A 20,854-nucleotide genomic window follows, 5' to 3' on the forward strand; every position below is an offset into this window, starting at 1 on the left:
GATGTCTACGTTCCAACGCATTTGAGAGCGCGCCATTTGGAGTTCTGTAGCTCCAGAAAATCTACTTTGAGTGCAGGGAGGTCAGAATCCAACAGCATCTGCAGTCCTTCTTCAACCTCTGAATCTGATTTTTGCTCAAGTCCCTCAATTTCAGCCAGAAAATACCTGAAATCACAGAAAAACACACAAACTCATAGTAAAGTCCAGAAATGTGAATTTTAATTAAAAACAAATAAAAATATACTAAAAACTAGCTAAATCATACTAAAAATTATGTAAAAACAATGCCAAAAAACGTATAAATTATCCGCTCATCACAACACCAAACTTAAATTGTTGCTTGTCCCCAAGCAACTGAAAATCAAATAGGATAAAAAGAAGAGAATATACTATAAATTCCAAAATATCAATGAAACTTAGCTCTAATCAGATGAGCGGGACTTGTAGCTTTTTGCCTCTTGAATAGTTTTGGCGTCTCACTTTATCCATTGAAGTTCAGAATGATTGGCATCTATAGGAACATAGAATTCAGATAGTGTTATTGACTCTCCTAGTTCAGTATGTTGATTCTTGAACACAGCTACTTTATGAGTCTTGGCCGTGGCCCTAAGCACTTTGTTTTCCAGTATTACCACTGGATATATAAATGCCATAGACACATAACTGGGTGAACCTTTTCAGATTGTGACTCAGCTTTGCTAAAGTCCCCAATTAGAGGTGTCCAGGGTTCTTAAGCACACTCTGTTTTTGCTTTGGACCTTGACTTTAACCGCTCAGTCTCAGGTTTTCACTTGACACCTTCACACCACAAGCACATGGTTAGGGACAGCTTGGTTTAGCCGCTTAGGCTAGGATTTTATTCCTTTAGGCCCTCCTATCCACTGATGCTCAAAGCCTTGGATCTTTTTTATTACCCTTGCCTTTTAGTTTTAAGGGCTATTGGCTTTTTGCTCTTACCTTTTGGTTTTAAGAGCTTTTGGCTTTTTCTGCTTGCTTTTTCTTTTTCTTTCTTTTTTTTTTTTGCTATTTTTTTTCTATTTTTTTTTCTGCAAGCTTTTGTATTCACTGCTTTTTCTTGCTTCAAGAATCATTTTTATGATTTTTCAGATTATCAGATAACATGTCTCCTTTTTCATCATTCTTTCAAGAGCCAACATATTTAACATTCATAAACATCAACTTCAAAAGACATATGCACTGTTCAAGCATTCATTCAGAAAACAAAAAGTATTGTCACTACATCAAAATAATTAAACTAGTTTCAAGGATGAATTCGAAACCATGTACTTCTTGTTCTTTTGTAATTAAAACAGTTTTCATTCAAGAGAGGTGATGGATTCATATTCATAACTTTAAGGCATAGACACTGACACTAATGATCATGTAGTAAAGGCACAAACATAAATAACACATAAGCATAATAAATGAAAAACAGAAAAATAAGTACAAGGAGATTAAGGAATGAGTCCACCTTAGTGAGGGTGGTGTCTTCCTCTTCTTGAAGAACCAATGGTGCTCTTGAGCTCCTCTATGTCTCTTCCTTGTCTTTCTTGCTCCTCCCTCATAGCTCTTTGATCTTCTCTAATTTCACGGAGGATGATGGAGTGCTCTTGGTGCTCCACCCTTAGTTGTCCCATGTTGGAACTTAGTTCTCCTAGGGAAGTGTTGATTTGCTCCCAATAATTCTGTGGAGGAAAGTGCATCCCTTGAGGCATCTCAGGGATTTCATGGTGAGGAATTTTCTCATGCTCATGTTGAGGTTCATGATCTCTTGTTTGCTCTATCCTTTTCTTAGTGATGGGCTTATCCTCTTCAATGAGGATGTCTCCCTCTATGTCAATTCCAGGCGAATTGCAGAGGTGGCAAATGAGGTGAGAAAAGGCTAACCTTGCCCAAGTGGAGGACTTGTCAGCCACCTTATAGAGTTCTTGAGGTATAATCTCATGAACTTCCACCTCCTCTCCAATCATGATACTATGGATCATGATGGCCCGGTCTATAGTAACTTCAAACCGGTTACTAGTAGGAATGATTGAGCGTTGAATGAACTCTAGCCATCCCCTAGCCACTGGTTTGAGGTCATGCCTTCTTAATTGAACCGGCTTGCCTCTTGAGTTAATTTTCCATTGAGCTCCTTCCTCACATATGTCTATGAGGACTTGGTCCAACCTTTGACCAAAGTTGACCCTTCTTATGTAGGGGCGTGCGTTCTCTTCCATCATTGGCAAGTTGAACGCCAGCCTTACATTTTTCGGACTGAAATCTAAGTATTTCCCCCGAACCATGGTGAGCCAATGCTTTGGATTCGGGTTCACACTTTGATCATGGTTCCTAGTGATCCATGCGTTTGCATAGAACTCTTGAACCATTAGGATCCCGACTTGTTGAATGGGGTTGGTGAAAACTTCCCAACCTCTTCTTTGGATCTCAAGTCAGATCTCCGGATACTCATTCTTTTTGAGCTTGAAAGGAACCTCAGGGATCACTTTCTTCTTGGCCACAACTTCATAGAAGTGGTCTTGATGGACCTTTGAGATGAATCTCTCCATCTCCCATGACTCAGAGGTGGAAGCAATTGCCTTCCCTTTCCTCTTTCTAGAGGTTTCTCTGGTCTTAGGTGCCATAAATGGTTATGAAAAAACAAAAAGCTATGCTTTTACCACACCAAACTTAAAATGTTTGCTCGTCCCCGAGCAAAAGAAGAAAGAAAGTAGTAGAAGAAGAAGAAAATGGAGGAGATGGAGGAAGAAGATGTATTCGGCCAAGGAGAAGAAGAGAGGGTTGTGTTGTGTGAAAATGAAGAAGGAGTAAGGGGTTTATATAGGAGTGAGGGGTGTGTAGGGTTCGGCCATTAGGGTTGGGTTTGGGAGAAAAATTATTTTGAATTTTGAAGGTAGGTGGGGTTTATGGGGAAGAGAGGATAGATGTGAGTGGTGGAGAGGTGATGGGAAAGAGTGATTGAGGTGATTGGTGAGGGGTATTTGGCGAAGAGTGTTATGAAAAGGTGTGAAGAGGAGAGAAGAAAATGTGGGGGTCCTGTGGGGTCCACAGATCAAGTGGGATCAAGGACTTAACATCCCTGCTCCAATTAGGCGTGTAAAACGCCCTTGCTGTGTAATCCTGGCGTTTAACGCCAGACTGCTGCCTGTTTCTGGCATTAAACGCCCAAATGTAGCTTGTTTCTGGCGTTTAATTGCCAGACTGCTCTTCTCCAGGGTGTGCTGTTTTTAATGCTGTTTTTCATTTTGTTTTTAATTTTTCAGTAGTTTTTGTGACTCAACATGATCATCAACCTAATAAAACACGAAATAACAAAGAGAAAATAAAATAGATATGATTAAATAACATTGGGTTGCCTCCTAACAAGTGCTTCTTTAATGTCAATAGCTTGACAGTGAGCTCCCATGGAGCCTCACAGATAATCAGAGCAAGCTTGGAACCTCCCAACACCAAACTTAGAGTTTGAATGTGTGGGTTCAACACCAAACTTAGAGTTTAGTTGTGGCCTCCCAACATCAAACTTAGAGTTTGACTGTGGGGGCTTTGATTGACTCTGCAGTGAGAGAAGCTTTTCATGCTTCCTCTCCATGGTTACAGAAGGAGATCCTTGAGTTTTAAACACAAGGTTGTCCTTATTCAGTTGAAGGATCAATTCTCCTCTGTCCACATCAATCACAGTTCTTGCTGTGGCTAGGAAGGGTCTTCCAAGGATGATGGATTCATCCTCCTCCCTCCCAGTGTCTAGGATTATGAAATCAGCAGGGATGTAAAGGCCTTCAACCTTTACTAACACGTCCTCTACTAGTCCATAAGCCTATTTTCTTTAGTTGTCTGCCATCTCTAATGAGATTTTAGCAGCTTGCACCTCAAAGATCCCAAGTTTCTCCATTACAGAGAGTGGCATTAAGTTTATTCCTGACCCCAGGTCACACAGAGCTTTTTCAAAGGTCATGGTGCCTATGTTACAGGGAATTAGGAAGTTACCAGGATCCTGTTTCTTTTGAGGTAATTTCTTCCTATCCAATGCATTCAGTTCATTGGTGAGCAAGGGAGGTTCATCTTCCCAAGTCTCATTACCAAATAATTTGGCATTCAGCTTCATGATTGCACCAAGATACTTGGCAACTTGCTCTTCAGTAACATCTTCATTCTCTTCAGAAGAAGAATACTCATCAGAGCTCATGAAAGGTAGAAGAAGGTTTAATGGAATCTCTATGGTCTCTAGGTGAGCCTCAGATTCCTTTGGTTCCTCTAAAGGAAACTCCTTATTGTTCACTGAACGTCCCAGGAGTTCTTCCTCACTGGGATTCACGTCCTCCTTCTCCTCTTTGGGTTCGGCCATTTTGGTTATATCATTGGCCTTGCACTCTCTCTTTAGATTCTCTTCTGTATTACTTGGGAGAGTACTAGGAGGGATTTCAGTGACTCTTTTACTCAGCTGGCCCACTTGTGCCTCCAAATTTCTAATGGAGGACCTTGTTTCATTCATGAAACTCAAAGTGGCCTTAGATAGATCAGAGACGATATTTGCTAAGCTAGATGGGTTCTGCTCAGAATTCTCTGTCTGTTGCTGAGTGGATGGTGGAAAAGGCTTGCTATTGCTGAACCTGTTTCTTCCACCATTATTAAAGCCTTATTGAGGCTTTTGTTGATCCTTCCATGAGAAATTTGGATGATTTCTCTATGAGGGATTATAGGTGTTTCCATAGGGTTCCCCCATGTAATTCACCTCTGCTATTGCAGGGTTCTTAGGATCATAAGCTTCTTCTTCAGAAGATGCCTCTTTAGTATTGTTGGATGATTCCTTCAATCCATTCAGACTCTGAGAGATTATATTGACTTGCTGAGTCAATATTTTGTTCTGAGCCAATATGGCATTCAGAGTATCAATTTCAAGAACTCCCTTCCTCTGAGGCATCCCATTACTCACAGGATTCCTTTCAAAAGTGTACATGAACTGCTTATTTGCAACCATATCAATGAGTTCTTGAGCTTCTGCAGGTGTTTTCTTTAGGTGAATAGATCCACCTGCAGAATGGTCCAATGACATCTTTGATAGCTCAGACAGACCATCATAGAATATATCCAGGATGGTCCATTCTGAAAGCATGTCAGAAGGACACTTTTTGGTCAGTTCCTTGTATCTCTCCCAAGCTTCATAAAGGGATTCACCTTTCTTCTGTCTGAAGGTTTGGACATCCACTCTATGCTTACTAAGCTTTTGAGGAGGAAAGAACTTGGCTAAGAAAGCCTTGACCAGCTTATCCCAAGAGTTCAGGCTATCTTTAGGTTGAGAGTCCAACCATACTCTAGCTCTGTCTCTTACAGCAAACGGGAAAAGCATAAGCCTGTAGACCTCGGGATCAACCCCATTGGTCTTAACAGTATAACAGATCTGCAAGAATTCAGTTAAGAACTGAAAAGGATCTTCTTATGGAAGTCCATGGAACTTGCAGTTCTATTGCATCAGAGAAACTAATTGAGGTTTAAGCTCAAAGTTGTTTGCTCCAATGGCAGGAATTAAGATGCTTCTTCCATGTAAATTGGAATTAGGTGCAGTAAAGTCACCAAGCATCTTCCTTGCATTGTTGTTATTTTCGGCCATGTCTCCTTCTTTTTCGAAATTTTTAGTCAGATTTTCTCCAGAGAGTTGTGCTTTAGCTTCCCTTAGCTTCCTCTTCAGAGTCCTTTCAGGTTCAGGATCAGCTTCAACAAGAATGTTCTTATCCTTGTTCCTGTTCATATGAAAAAGAAGAGAACAGAAAAGAAAATATAGAATCCTCTATGTCACAGTATAGAGATTCCTTTATGTGAGAAGAAGAAGAAAAGAATAGAAGAAGGAGAATCCAAACACAAGGGTGAGGAGTAGGTTCGAATTCTTAGATGAAGAGGGGTGTTAGTAATGAAATAAATAAATAGAGGGAGGTGAGGGAGGAGAATAATTCGAAAATTAAACAGAATAAAATAAAAATATTTTAAAATTAAATTTAAAATTCTAAAATTAAAATTGAAATTAAATTAAATTGAAATTAAAACAATTAGTTAATTAAAAAGGAAATTTGAAAAAGAGGGAAGGGATTTTTGAAAATTAGAGAGAGAATTAGTTAGGTAGTTTTGAAAAAGATATGATTCAAACAAAAAGATGGGATTAGTTTGAAAAAGATTTGAAAATCAATTTTTGAAAAGATAAGAGGTTAGAAAAGAAGTTAGAAAAGATTTTGAAATTGACTTTGAAAAGATGTGATTGAAACTTATTTTGAAAAAGATTTTGAAAAGGAAATTTAAAAAGATTTGACTTTAAAATTAAAGTTGATTACTTGACTAACAAGAAACTAAAAGATTTGATTTTAAAATTTAAAGATTGAACCTTTCTTATTAGGCAAGTAACAAACTTAATATTTTGAATCAATCACATTAATTGTTAACATTGAATTCGAAAATATGGACTAAAAATAAGAAAAAGATTTTGAAAATTAATTTGAAATTTTTGAAAATATGAAAGAAAAAATGAAAAAGATTTGATTTTTGAAAAAGATTTGAAAAAGATAGAATTTTTAAATTGAAAATTTGATTTGACTCATAAGAAACAATTAAATTTTAAAAATTTTTTGAAAAAGTCAACTCAAATATTCGAATTTTATGAGAAGAAAACGGGGAAGATATTTTTTTTATTTTTGAATTTTTAATGAAGAAAGAGAAAAACAACAAAAAGACTCAATGCATGAAAATTTTGAATAAAAACACATGATGCATGCAAGAACACTTTGAATGTCATGATGAACACCAAGAACACTTTGAATGTCGAGATGAACACCAAGAACTTATTTTTGAAAATTTTTAAGAAAAGAAAAACATGCAAGACACCCAACTTAGAAAATTTTCATGTATAGACACAAACAAATTAAAAATGCATATGAAAAATAAGAAAAGACACAAAATAAGAAAATATGAAGATCAAACAAGAGGATTCATCAAGAACAACTTGAAAATCATGAAGAATGCAATGCATGAATTTTCGAAAAATGCAAGAAAGAGATAAACATGCAATTGACACCAAACTTAAAATTTGACTCAAGACTCAAATAAGAAACATCAAATTATTTTTGGTTTTATGATTTTATTAATTAAATTTTTTTTTGTATTCTTCGAAAATAAGAAATAAAAAGCTTTAAAATTAAAATAAAATTACCTAGTATGAGCAACAAGATGAACCGTCAGTTGTCCAAAAGCTACAAGTCCCGCTCATCTGATTGGAGCTAAGTTTCATTGATATTTTGGAAATTATAGTATATTCTCTTCTTTTTATCCTATTTGATTTTCAGTTGCTTGGGGACAAGCAACAATTTAATTTTGGTGTTGTGATGAGCGGATAATTTATACGCTTTTTGGCATTGTTTTTACATAATTTTTAGTATGATTTAGTTAGTTTTTAGTATAATTTTATTAGTTTTTAAATAAAATTCACAATTTTGGACTTTACTATGAGTTTGTGTGTTTTTCTGTGATTTCAGGTATTTTCTGGCTGAAATTGAGGGACTTGAGCAAATATCAGATTCAGAGGTTGAAGAAGGACTGCAGATGCTGTTGGATTTTGACCTCCCTGCACTCAAAGTGGATTTTCTGGAGCTACAGAACTCCAAATGGCGCGCTCTCAATTGCATTGGAAAGTAGACATCCAGGGCTTTCCAGCAATATATAATATTCTACACTTTGCTCGAGTTTAGATGACGCAAACTGGCGTTCAACGCTAGTTCCATGCTGCATTCTGGAGTTAAACGCCAGAAACAGGTTGCAAAGTGGAGTTAAACGCCAGAAACAGGTTACAAACTGGCGTTCAACTCCAAGAGAAGCCTCTACACGTGTAAAGCTCAATGCTCAGCCCAAGCACACACCAAGTGGGCCCCATAAGTGGATTTCTGCATCATTTACTCATTCCTGTAAACCCTAGTAACTAGTTTAGCATAAATAGGACTTTTTACTATTGTATTTACATCTTTGGAACATCTTTTGGAACATCTTTAGTTTCATCTTTAGATCATGTTGGGGGCTGGCCATTCGGCCATGCCTGAACCTTCATCACTTATGTATTTTCAATGGTAGAGTTTCTACACCCCATAGATTAAGGTGTGGAGCTCTGCTGTTCCTCATGAATTAACGCAAAGTACTATTGTTTTTCTATTCAATTCAAGCTTATTCCTATTCTAAGATATCCATTCGCACCCAAGAACATGATGAATGTGATGATTATGTGACGCTCATCATCATTCTCACTTATGAACGCGTGCCTGACAAACACTTCTGCTCTACATGCAAACAAGCTAGAATGAGTATCTCTTAGATATCTAATACAGAGGACCGAGTCCGAGATATTAGAATCTTCGTGGTATAAGTTAGAACCCATGGACCGCCATTCCTGAGGTCCGAAAAGTCTAAACCTTGTCTGTGGTATTCCGAGTAGGACTGGGAAGGGATGGCTGTGACGAGCTTCAAACTCGCGAGTGCTGGGCGTAGTGACAGACGCAAAAGGATAGTAAATCCTATTCCAGTATGATCGAGAACCGACAAATGATTAGCCATGCAGTGACAACGCATTGGACCATTTTCACAGAGAGGATGGGATGTATCCATTGACAACGGTGATGCCCTACATAAAGCTTGCCATGGAAAGGAGTAGGAATGATTGGATGAAGACAGCAGGAAAGCAGAGGGTCAGGAGGAACGAAAGCATCTCTATACGCTTATCTGAAATTCTCACCAATGAATTACATAAGTATCTCTATCCCAGTTTATACTTTATTTATGTTCTTATTATCAATTCACTATAATCAATTGAACCCGCCTGACTGAGATTTACAAGGTGACCATAACTTGCTTCAGGTCGACAATCTCCGTGGAATCGACCCTTACTCACGTAAGGTTTATTACTTGGACGACCCAGTGCACTTGCTGGTTAGTTGTGCGAAGTTGTGATAAAGAGTTGAGATTACAATTGTGCGTACCAAGTTGTTGGTGCCATTGATGATCACAAAAACTTCGTGCACCAAGTTTTTGGCGCCGTTGCCGGGGATTGTTCGAGTTTGGACAACTGACGGTTCATCTTGTTGCTCAGATTAGGTAATTTTATTTTAATTTTAAAGCTTTTTATTTCTTATTTTCGAAAAATACAAAAAAAATTTCTTCTTTTTCTTTTTCCAAATAATTTTTGAAAAAACAAAAAAAAATTTAATTAATAAAATCATAAAACCAAAAATAATTTGATGTTTCTTTTTTGAGTCTTGAGTCAAATTTTATGTTTGGTGTCAATTGCATGTTTATCTCTTTCTTGCATTTTTTGAAAATTCATGCATTGCATTCTTCATGATCTTCAAGTTGTTCTTGATGAATCCTCTTGTTTGATCTTCATATTTTCTTATTTTCTGTCTTTTCTTGTTTTTCATATGCATTTTCAATTTGTTTGTGTCTATACATGAAAAATTTCTAAGTTTGGTGTCTTGCATGTTTTTCTTTTCTTAAAAATTTTCAAAAATAAGTTCTTGGTGTTCATCTTGACATTCAAAGTGTTCTTGGTGTTCATCTTGACATTCAAAGTGTTCTTGCATGCATCATGTGTTTTGATTTAAAATTTTCATGCATTGAGTCTTTTTGTTGTTTTTCTCTTTCTTCATTAAAAATTCAAAAATAAAAAAATATCTTCCCCTTTTTCTTCTCATAAAATTCGAATATTTGAGTTGACTTTTTCAAAAATTTTTAAAATTTAATTGTTTCTTATGAGTCAAATCAAATTTTCAATTTAAAAATTCTATCTTTTTCAAATTTTTTTCAAAAATAAAATCTTTTTCATTTTTTCTTTCATATTTTCGAAAATTTCAAATTAATTTTCAAAATCTTTTTCTTATTTTTAGTCCATATTTTCGAATTCAATGTTAACAATTAATGTGATTGATTCAAAAATATTAAGTTTGTTACTTGCCTAATAAGAAAGGTTCAATCTTTAAATTTTAAAATCAAATCTTTTAGTTTCTTGTTAGTCAAGTAATCAACTTTAATTTCAAAATCAAATCTTTTTAAATTTCTTTTTCAAAATCGTTTTCAAAATAAGTTTCAATCAAATCTTTTCAAATCAATTTCAAAATCTTTTCTAACTTCTTTTCTAACCTCTTATCTTTTCAAAAATTGATTTTCAAATCTTTTTCAAACTAATCCCATCTTTTTGTTTGAATCATATCTTTTTCAAAACTACCTAACTAATTCTCTCTCTAATTTTCGAAAATCCCTTCCCTCTTTTTCAAAATTTCATTTTAATTAACTAATTATTTTTAATTTTAATTTAATTTAATTTTAATTTTAATTTTAGAATTTTAAATTTAATTTTAAAATATTTTTATTTTATTCTGTTTAATTTTCGAATTATTCTTCTCCCTCACCTCCTTCTATTTATTTATTTCATTACTAACACCCCTCTTCATCTAAGAATTCGAACCTACTCCTCACCCTTGTGTTTGGATTCTCCTTCTTCTATTCTTTTCTTCTTCTACTCACATAAAGGAATATCTATACTGTGACATAGAGGATTCCATATTTTCTTTTCTGTTTTCTTCTTTTTCATATGAGCAAGAACAAGGATAAGAACATTCTTGTTGAAGCTGATCCTGAACCTGAAAGGACTCTGAAGAGGAAGCTAAGGAAAGCTAAAGCACAACTCTCTGGAGAAAATCTGACTGAAAATTTCGAAAAAGAAGGAGACATGGCCGAAAATAACAACAATGCAAGGAAGATGCTTGGTGACTTTACTGCACCTAATTCCAATTTACATGGAAGAAGCATCTCAATTCCTGCCATTGGAGCAAACAACTTTGAGCTTAAACCTCGATTAGTTTCTCTGATGCAACAGAACTGCAAGTTCCATGGACTTCCATCAGAAGATCCTTTTCAGTTCTTAACTGAATTCTTGCAGATCAGTGATACTGTTAAGACCAATGGGGTTGATTCCGAGGTCTACAGGCTTATGCTTTTCCCGTTTGCTGTAAGAGACAGAGCTAGAGTATGGTTGGACTCTCAACCTAAAGATAGCCTGAACTCTTGGGATAAGCTGGTCAAGGCTTTCTTAACCAAGTTCTTTCCTCCTCAAAAGCTTAGTAAGCATAGAGTGGATGTCCAAACCTTCAGACAGAAGGAAGGTGAATCCCTCTATGAAGCATGGGAGGGATACAAGGAACTGACCAAAAAGTGTCCTTCTGACATGCTTTCAGAATGGACCATCCTGGATATATTCTATGATGGTCTGTCTGAGCTATCAAAGATGTCATTGGACCATTCTACAGGTGGATCCATTCACCTAAAGAAAACGCCTGCAGAAGCTCAAGAACTCATTGATATGGTTGCAAATAACCAGTTTATGTACACTTCTGAAAGGAATCCTGTGAGTAATGGGACGCCTCAGAGGAAGGGAGTTCTTGAAATTGATACTTTGAATGCCATATTGGCTCAGAACAAAATATTGACTCAGCAAGTCAATATGATCTCTCAGAGTCTGAATGGATTGAAGGAATCATCCAACAGTACTAAAGAGGCGTCTTCTGAAGAAGAAGCTTATGATCCTGAGAACCCTGCAATAGCAGAGGTGAATTACATGGGGAACCTTATGGAAACACCTATAATCCCTCATAGAGAAATCATCCAAATTTCTCATGGAAGGATCAACAAAAGCCTCAATAAGACTTTAATAATGGTGGAAGAAACAGGTTTAACAATAGCAAACCTTTTCCATCATCCACTCAGCAACAGACAAAGAATTCTGAGCAGAATCCATCTAGCTTAGCAAATATAGTCTCTAATCTATCTAAGGCCATTTTGAGTTTCAAGAATGAAACACAGTCCTCCATTAGAAATTTGGAGGCACAAGTGGGCCAGCTGAGTAAAAGAGTCACTAAAACTCCTCCTAGTACTCTCCCAAGCAATACAGAAGAGAATCCAAAGAGAGAGTGTAAGGCCATTGATATAACCAAAATGGCCGAACCCAAAGAGGAGGAGGAGGACATGAATCCTAGTGAGGAAGACCTCCTGGGACGTCCACTGACCAATAAGGAGTTCCCCTTTGAGGAACCAAAGGAATCTGAGGCTCGTCTAGAGACCATAGAGATTCCATTGCACCTCTTTCTGCCCTTTATGAGCTCTGATATCTGAAGGGGATGAAAATATTACTGAAGAGCAAGTTGCTAAGTACCTTGGTGCAATGAACTGAATGCATTGGATAGGCAGAAATTATTTGGTAATGAGACTTGGGAAGATGAACCTCCCTTGCTCACCAATGAACTGAATGCATTGGATAGGCATAAATTACCTTAAAAGAAACAGGATCCAGGTAAATTCCTAATTCCCTGTAACATAGGCACCATGACCTTTGAAAAAGCTCTGTGTGACCTGGGGTCAGGAATAAACTTAATCCCACTCTCTATCATGGAGAAACTTGGGATCTTTGAGGTGCAAGCTGCTAGAATCTCATTAGAGATGGCAGACAACTCAAGAAAACAGGCTTATGGACTAGTAGAGGATGTGTTAGTAAAGGTTAAAGGCCTTTACATCCCTGATGATTTCATAATCCTAGACACTGGGAAGGAAGAGGATGAATCCATCATCCTTGGAAGACCCTTCCTAGCCACAGCAAGAGCTGCGATTGATGTGGACAGAGGAAATTGATCCTTCAACTGAATGAGGACAACCTTGTATTTAAAACTCAAGGATCTCCTTCTGTAACCATGGAGAGGAAGCATGAAAAGCTTCTCTCACTGCAGAGTCAATCAAAGCCCCCACAGTCAAACTCTAAGTTTGGTGTTGGGAGGCCACAACCAAACTCTAAGTTTGGTGTTGAACCCCCACATTCAAACTCTAAGTTTAGTGTTGGGAGGTTCCAGCCTTGCTCTGATTATCTGTGAGGCTCCATGGGAGCTCACTGTCAAGCTATTGACATTAAAGAAGCGCTTTTTGGGAGGCAACCCAATGTTATTTAATCATATCTATTTTATTTTCTCTTTGTTATTTCATGTTTTATTAGGTTGATGATCATGTGGAGTCACAAAAACTACTGAAAAATCAAAAACAAAATGAAAAACAGCATTAAAAATAGCACACCCTGGAGGAGAGCAGTCTGGCATTTAAATGCCAGAAATAAGCATCTGTCTGGCGTTTAACGCCAGAAACAGGCACCAAGCTGCCATTTAACGCCAGAAACAAGCATCTACTTGGTGTTAAACGCCAGAAACAAGCTACATTTGGGCATTTAACGCCAGAAACAGGCAGCAGTCTGGCGTTAAACGCCAGGATTGCACAGCAAGGGCGTTTTACACGCCTAATTGGAGCAGGGATGTTAAGTCCTTGGCCCCACTGGATCTGTGGACCCCACAGGATCCACACCTCTTCTTCTCTCTTCTTCATACCTTTTCATAACATTCTTCCTCAATTAACCTCCATCAATCACCTCCATTACTCCTCTAAAACCATCATACAACCCACCTACACCCACCCACTTAAATTCAAACCATCACTCCTTCCTTTTCACACATCATAACCACCTAAAACCCCCTTGACCGAACCATTCACACACCTCCATCTCCTCCATTTTCTTCTTCTTCTATCATTTCTTTCTTCTTTTGCTCGGGAACGAGCAAACCTTCTAAGTTTGGTGTGGTAAAAGCATTGCTTTTTGTTTTTCCATAACCATCTAGGGCACCTAAGGCCAGAGACATTCTCATTGAAGAGGACAAGCCCATCACTAAGAAAAGGATAGAGCAAATAAGAGATCATGGACCTCAACAAGAGACACAAGAGCATGAGGAAATTCCTCACCATGAAATCCCTGAGATGCCTCAGGGGATGCACTTTCCTCCACAAAACTATTGGGAGCAAATCAATACTTCCCTAGGAGAATTAAGTTCCAACATGGGACAACTAAGGGTGGAGCACCAAGAGCACTCCATCATCCTCTATGAGATTAGAGAAGATCAAAGAGCCATGAGGGAGGAGCAGCAAAGGCAAGGAAGAGACATAGAGGAGCTCAAGAGCACCATTGATTCTTCAAGGAGAGGAAGAAGCCACCCTCACTAAGGTAGACTCATTCCTTAATCTCCTTGTCTATTTATTTTACTGTTTTTCAATTTTTGAGCTTTATGTTTTATTTATGTTTGTGTCTTTACTATATGATCACGAGTGTCTAAGTGTCTATGCCTTAAAGTTATGAATATGAATCCATCACCTCTCTTAAATGAAAAATGTTTTAATTACAAAAGAACAAGAAGTACAGGGTTTCGAATTCATCCTTGAAACTAGTTTAATTATTTTGATGTGGTGACAATACTTTTTATTTTCTGAATGAATGCTTGAACAATGCATATGTCTTTTGAAGTTGATGTTTATGAATGTTAAATATGTTGGCTCTTAAAAGAATGATGAAAAGGAGAAATGTTATCTGATAATCTGAAAAATCATAAAAATGATTCTTGAAGCAAGAAAAAGTAGTGAATACAAAAGCTTGCAGAAAAAAAAAGAAAAAAAATAGCGAAAAAAAAGAGAAAATAGAAAAAGAAAAAGCAAGCAGAAAAAGCCAAAAGCTCTTAAAACCAAAAGGCAAGAGCAAAAAGCCAGTAGCCCTTAAAACCAAAAGGCAAGGGTAATAAAAAGGATCCAAGGCTTTGAGCATCAGTGGATAGGAGGGCCTAAAGGAATAAAATCATGGCCTAAGCGGCTAAACCAAGCTGTCCCTAACCATGTGCTTGTGGCGTGAAGGTGTCAAGTGAAAACTTGAGACTGAGCGGTTAAATTCAAGGTCCAAAGCAAAAACAGAGTGTGCTTAAGAACCCTGCACACCTCTAATTGGGGACTTTAGCAAAGCTGAGTCACAATCTGAAAAGGTTCACCCAGTTATGTGTCTGTGGCATTTATATATCCGGTGGTAATACTGGAAAACAAAGTGCTTAGGGCCACGGCCAAGACTCATAAAGTAACTGTGTTCAAGAATCAACATACTGAACTAGGAGAATCAATAATACTATATGAATTCTGAGTTCCTATAGATGCCAATCATTCTGAACTTCAATGGATAAAGTGAGATGCCAAAACTATTCAAGAGGCAAAAAGCTACAAGTCCCGCTTATCTGATTGGAGCTAAGTTTCATTAATATTTTGGAATTTATAGTATATTCTCTTCTTTTTATCCTATTTTATTTTTAGTTGCTTGGGGACAAGCAACAATTTAAGTTTGGTGTTGTGATGAGCGGATAATTTATACGCTTTTTGGCATTGTTTTTACATAATTTTTAGTATGATTTAGCTAGTTTTTAGTATATTTTTATTAGTTTTTAATTAAAATTCACATTTCTGGACTTTACTATGAGTTTGTGTGTTTTTCTATGATTTCAGGTATTTTCTGGCTGAAATTGAGGGACTTGAGCAAAACTCAGATTCAGAGGTTGAAGAAGGACTGCAGATGCTGTTGGATTCTGACCTCCCTGCACTCAGTGGATTTTCTGGAGCTACAAAACTCCAAATGGAGCGCTCTCAATTGCGTTGGAAAGTAGACATCCAGGGCTTTCCAGAAATATATAATAGTCCACACTTTGCCCGAGTTTAGATGACACAAACTGGCATTCAACGCCAATTCCATGCTGCATTCTGGAGTTAAACGCCAGAAACAGGTTGCAAAGTGGAGTTAAACGCCAGAAACAGGTTACAAACTGGCGTTCAACTCCAAGAGAAGCCTCTACACGTGTAAAGCTCAATGATTAGTCCAAGCACACACCAAGTGGGCCCCAGAAGTGGATTTCTGCATCATTTACTCATTCCTGTAAATCCTAGTAACTAGTTTAACATAAATAAGACTTTTTACTATTGTATTTACATTTTTTGGAACATCTTTTGGAACATCTTTAGTTTCATCTTTAGATCACGTTGGGGGCTGGCCATTCGGCCATGCCTGAACCTTCATCACTTATGTATTTTCAACGATAGAGTTTCTACACACCATAGATTAAGGTGTGGAGCTCTGCTGTTCCTCATGGATTAATGCAAAGTACTACTATTTTTCTATTCAATACAAACTTATTCCGCTTCTAAGATATTCATTCGCACTTCACTGTGAATGTGATGATCGTGACAATCATCATCATTCCCAACTTATGAATGTGTGCCTGACAACCACTTCCGTTCTACCTTAGATTGAATGGGTATCTCTTGGATATCTAATACAGGGGACCGAGTCCGAGATATTAGAATCTTCGTGGTATAAGTTAGAACCCATGGATGGCCATTCCTGAGATCCGAAAAGTCTAAACTTTGTCTGTGGTATTCTGAGTAGGATCTGGGAAGGGATGGCTGTGACGAGCTTCAAACTCGCGAGTGCTGGGCGTAGTGACAGACGCAAAAGGATCAATGGATCCTCTTCCAGTATGATCGAGAACCGACAGATGAATAGTCGTGCTGTGACAGAGCATCTTGGACCATTTTTACTGAGAGGATGGAAAGTAGCCATTGACAATGGTGATGCCCAACATACAGCTTGCCATGAAAAAGAGTAGGAATGATTGGATGAAGACAACAGGAAAGCAGAGGGTCAGGAGGAACGAGAGCATCTCTATACGCTTATCTGAAATTCTCACCAATGAATTACATAAGTATCTCTATCCTAGTTATATTTTATTTATCTTTTTCTGCTTGCTTTTTCTTTTTCTTTCCCCCCTTTTTTTTCGCTATATTTTTTTTCTATTTTTTTTTTCTGCAAGCTTTTGTATTCACTGCTTTTTCTTGCTTCAAGAATCATTTTTATGATTTTTCAGATTATCAAATAACATTTTTCCTTTTCATCATTCTTTCAAGAGCCAACATATTTAACATTCATAAACATCAACTTCAAAAGACATATGCACTGTTCAAGCATTCATTCAGAAAACAAAAAGTATTGTCACCACATCAAAATAATTAAACTAGTTTCAAGGATGAATTTGAAACCCTGTACTTCTTGTTCTTTTGTAATTAAAACATTTTTCATTTAAGAGAGGTGATGGATTCATATTCATAACTTTAAGGCATAGACACTTAGACACTAGTGATTATATAGTAAAGACACAAACATAAATAAAATATAAAGCTCAAAAATCGAAAAACAGTAAAATAAATAGACAAGGAGATTAAGGAATGAGTCCACCTTAGTAAGGTGGCGTCTTCCTCTCCTTGAAGAACCAATGGTGCTCTTGAGTTCCTCTATGTCTCTTCTTTGTCTTTCTTGCTCCTCCCTCATAGCTCTTTGATCTTCTCTAATTTCATGGAGGATGATGGAGTGCTCTTGGTGCTCCACCCTTAGTTGTCTCATGTTGGAACTTAATTCTCCTAGGGAGGTGTTGATTTGCTCCCAATAGTTTTGTGGAGGGAAGTGCATCCCTTGAGGCATTAGTGGTTATGGAAGAACAAAAAAGCAATGCTTTTTCCACACCAAACTTAAAATGTTTGCTCGTCCTCGAGCAAAAGAAAAAAGAAGTGAGTAGAAGAAGAAGAAAATGGAGGAGATGGAGGTGTGTGAATGGTTCGGTCAAGGGGGTTTTAGGTGGTTATGATGTGTGAAAAAGAAGGAGTGATGGTTTGAATTTAAGTGGGTGGGTGTAGGTGGGTTGTATGATGGTTTTGGAGGAGTAATGGAGGTGATTGGTGGAGGTTAATTGAGGAAGAATGTTATGAAAAGGTATGAAGATGAGAGAAGAAGTGGTAGGGATCCTGTAGGGTCCACAGATCCAGTGGGGCCAAGGACTTAACATCCCTGCTCCAATTAGGTGTGTAAAACGCCCTTGCTGTGCAATCCTGGCGTTTAACGCCAGACTGCTGCCTATTTCTGGCGTTAAACTCCAGCTTGGTGCCTGTTTCTGGCGTTAAACGCCAGACAGATGCTTGTTTCTGGCATTTAAATGCCAGACTGCTCTCCTCCAGGGTGTACTATTTTCAATGCTATTTTTCATTCTGTTCTTGATTTTTCAGTAGTTTTTGTGACTTCACATGATCATCAACCTAATAAAACACGAAATAACAAAAAGAAAATAAAATAGATATCCTTAAATAACATTGGGTTGCCTCCCAACAAGCGCTTCTTTAATGTCAATAGCTTGACAGTGAGCTCTCATAGGGCCTCACAGATAATCAGAGCAAGGTTGGAACCTCCCAACACCAAACTTAGAGTTTGAATGTGGGGGTTCAACACCAAACTTAGAGTTTGGTTGTGGCCTCCCAACATCAAACTTAGAGTTTAACTGTGGGGGCTTTGGTTGACTCTGCAGAAAGAGAAGCTTTTCATGCTTCCTCTCCATGGTTACAGAAGGAGATCCTTGAGTTTCAAACACAAGGGTGTCCTCATTCAGTTGGAGGACCAACTCTCCTCTGTCCACATCAATCACAGCTCTTGCTGTGGCTAGGAAGGGTCTTCCAAGGATGATGGATTCATCCTCTTCCTTCCCAGTGTCTAGGATTATGAAATCAGCAGGGATGTAAAGGCCTTCAACCTTTACTAACACGTCCTCTACTTGTCCATAAGCTTGTTTTCTTGAGTTGTCTGCCATCTCTAATGAGATTCTAGCACCTTGCACCTCAAAGATCCCAAGTTTCTCCATTACAGAGAGTGGCATTAAGTTTATTTCTGACCCCAGGTCACACAGAGCCTTCTCAAAGGTCATGGTGCCTATGTCACAGGGTATTAAGAATTTGCCAGGATCTTGCCTCTTTTGAGGTAATTTCTGCCTATCCAATGCATTCAGTTCATTGGTGAGCAAGGGAGGTTCATCTTTCCAAGTCTCATTACCAAATAATTTGGCATTCAGCTTCATGATTGCACCAAGGTACTTGGCAACTTGCTCTTCAGTAACATCTTCATTCTCTTCAAAAGAAGCATACTCATCAGAGCTCATGAAGGGCAGAAGGAGGTTCATTGGAATTTCTATGGTCTCTAGATGAGCCTCAGATTCCTTTGGTTCCTCTAAGGGAAACTCCTTATTGTTCACTGAATGTCCCAGGAGGTCTTCCTAACTAGGATTCATGTCCTCCTCCTCCTCTTTGGGTTCGGCCATTTTGGTTATATCAATGGCCTTGCACTCTCTCTTTGGATTCTCTTCTGTATTGCTTGGGAGAGTACTAGGAGGAGTTTCAGTGACCTTTTTACTCAGTTGGCCCACTTGTGCCTCCAAATTTCTAATGGAGGATCTTGTTTCATTCATGAAACTCAAAGTGGCCTTAGATAGATCAAAGACTATATTTGCTAAGCTAGATGGATTCTGCTCAGAATTCTCTATCTGTTGCTGAGTGGATGATGGAAAAGGTTTGCTATTGTTAAACCTGTTTCTTCCACCATTATTAAAGCCTTGTTGAGGCTTTTGTTGATCCTTCCATGAGAAATTTGGATGATTTCTCCATGAGGGATTATAGGTGTTTCCATAGGGTTCCCCCATGTAATTCACTTCTGCTATTGCAGGGTTCTCAGGATCATAAGCTTCTTCTTCAGAAGATGCCTCTTTAGTACTGTTGGATGATTCCTTCAATCCATTCAGACTTTGAGAGATCATATTGACTTGCTGAGTCAATATTTTGTTCTGAGCCAATATGGCATTCAGAGTATCAATTTCAAGAACTCCCTTCCTCATAGGCGTCCCATTACTTACAGGATTCCTCTCAGAAGTATACATAAACTGGTTGTTAGCAACCATGTCAATGAGTTCTTGAGCTTCTGCAGGCATTTTCTTTAGGTGAATAGATCCACCTGTAGAATGGTCCAGTGACATCTTTGATAGCTCAGACAGACCATCATAGAATATGTCCAGGATGGTCCATTCTGAAAGCATGTCAGAAGGACACTTTTTGGTCAGTTCCTTGTATCTCTCCCAAGCTTCATAGAGGGATTCACCTTCCTTTTGTCTGAAGGTTTGAACATCTACTCTAAGCTTACTAAGCTTTTGAGGAGGAAAAAACTTGGCTAAGAAAGCATTGACCAGCTTATCCCAAGAGTTCAGGCTATCTTTAGGTTGAGAGTCCAACCATACTTTAGGATAGAGATACTTATGTAATTCATTGGTGAGAATTTCAGATAAGCGTATAGAGATGCTTTCGTTCCTCCTGACCCTCTACTTTCCTGCTGTCTTTATCCAATCATTCCTACTCCTTTCCATGGCAAGCTGTATGTTGGCATCACCATTGTCAATGGCTATTTCCCGTCCTCTCAGTGAAAATGGTCCAAGATGCTCTGTCACAGCATGGCTATTCATCTGTCGGTTCTCGATCATACTGGAATAGGATCCATTGATCCTTTTGCATCTGTCACTATGCCCACTACTCGCGAGTTTGAAGCTCGTCACAACCATCCCTTCCCAGATCCTACTCGGAATACCATAGACAAGGTTTAGACTTTCCAGATCTCAGGAATGGCCATCCATGGGTTCTAACTTATACCACGAAGATTCTAATATCTCAGACTCGGTCCCCTGTATTAGATATCCAAGAGATACCCATTCAATCTAAGGTAGAACGGAAGTGGTTGTCAGGCACGCGTTCATAAGTTGGGAATGATGATGATTGTCACGATCATCACATTCACATTGAAGTGTGAATGAATATCTTAGAAGTGGAATAAGTTTGTATTGAATAAAAAAACAGTAGTACTTTGCATTAATCCATGAGGAACAGCAAAGCTCCACACCTTAATCTTTGGTGTGTAGAAACTCTACCGCTGAAAATACATAAGTGATGAAGGTTCAGGCATGGCCGAATGGCCAGCCCCCAAACGTGATCTAAAGATGATCAAAAAGACGTTCCAAAGATGTTCCAAAGATGTAAATACAAT

At 38.0% G+C, this 20,854-nt stretch overlaps 3 non-coding genes across 3 annotated transcripts; 2 read left to right on the forward strand and 1 right to left on the reverse strand.

Annotated features, from left to right (window-relative positions):
- Positions 1 to 5,104: 5,104 nt before the first annotated feature.
- Positions 5,105 to 5,212, forward strand: LOC148579087 (small nucleolar RNA R71). The gene has a single exon (XR_015895581.1). It is a non-coding gene; the product is annotated as a small nucleolar RNA R71 (small nucleolar RNA).
- A 5,925-nt stretch (positions 5,213 to 11,137) lies between these two features.
- Positions 11,138 to 11,245, reverse strand: LOC148579088 (small nucleolar RNA R71). Its single transcript, XR_015899516.1, has one exon. It is a non-coding gene; the product is annotated as a small nucleolar RNA R71 (small nucleolar RNA).
- An 8,608-nt stretch (positions 11,246 to 19,853) lies between these two features.
- On the forward strand, positions 19,854 to 19,961 carry LOC148579089 (small nucleolar RNA R71). Its single transcript, XR_015899439.1, has one exon. It is a non-coding gene; the product is annotated as a small nucleolar RNA R71 (small nucleolar RNA).
- The last annotated feature ends 893 nt before the right edge of the window (positions 19,962 to 20,854 follow it).

Source organism: Arachis ipaensis, chromosome B10 (assembly GCF_059453495.1).
Source record: "Arachis ipaensis isolate K30076 ecotype BB chromosome B10, ASM5945349v1, whole genome shotgun sequence".
NCBI classification, from domain to species: domain Eukaryota; kingdom Viridiplantae; phylum Streptophyta; class Magnoliopsida; order Fabales; family Fabaceae; genus Arachis; species Arachis ipaensis.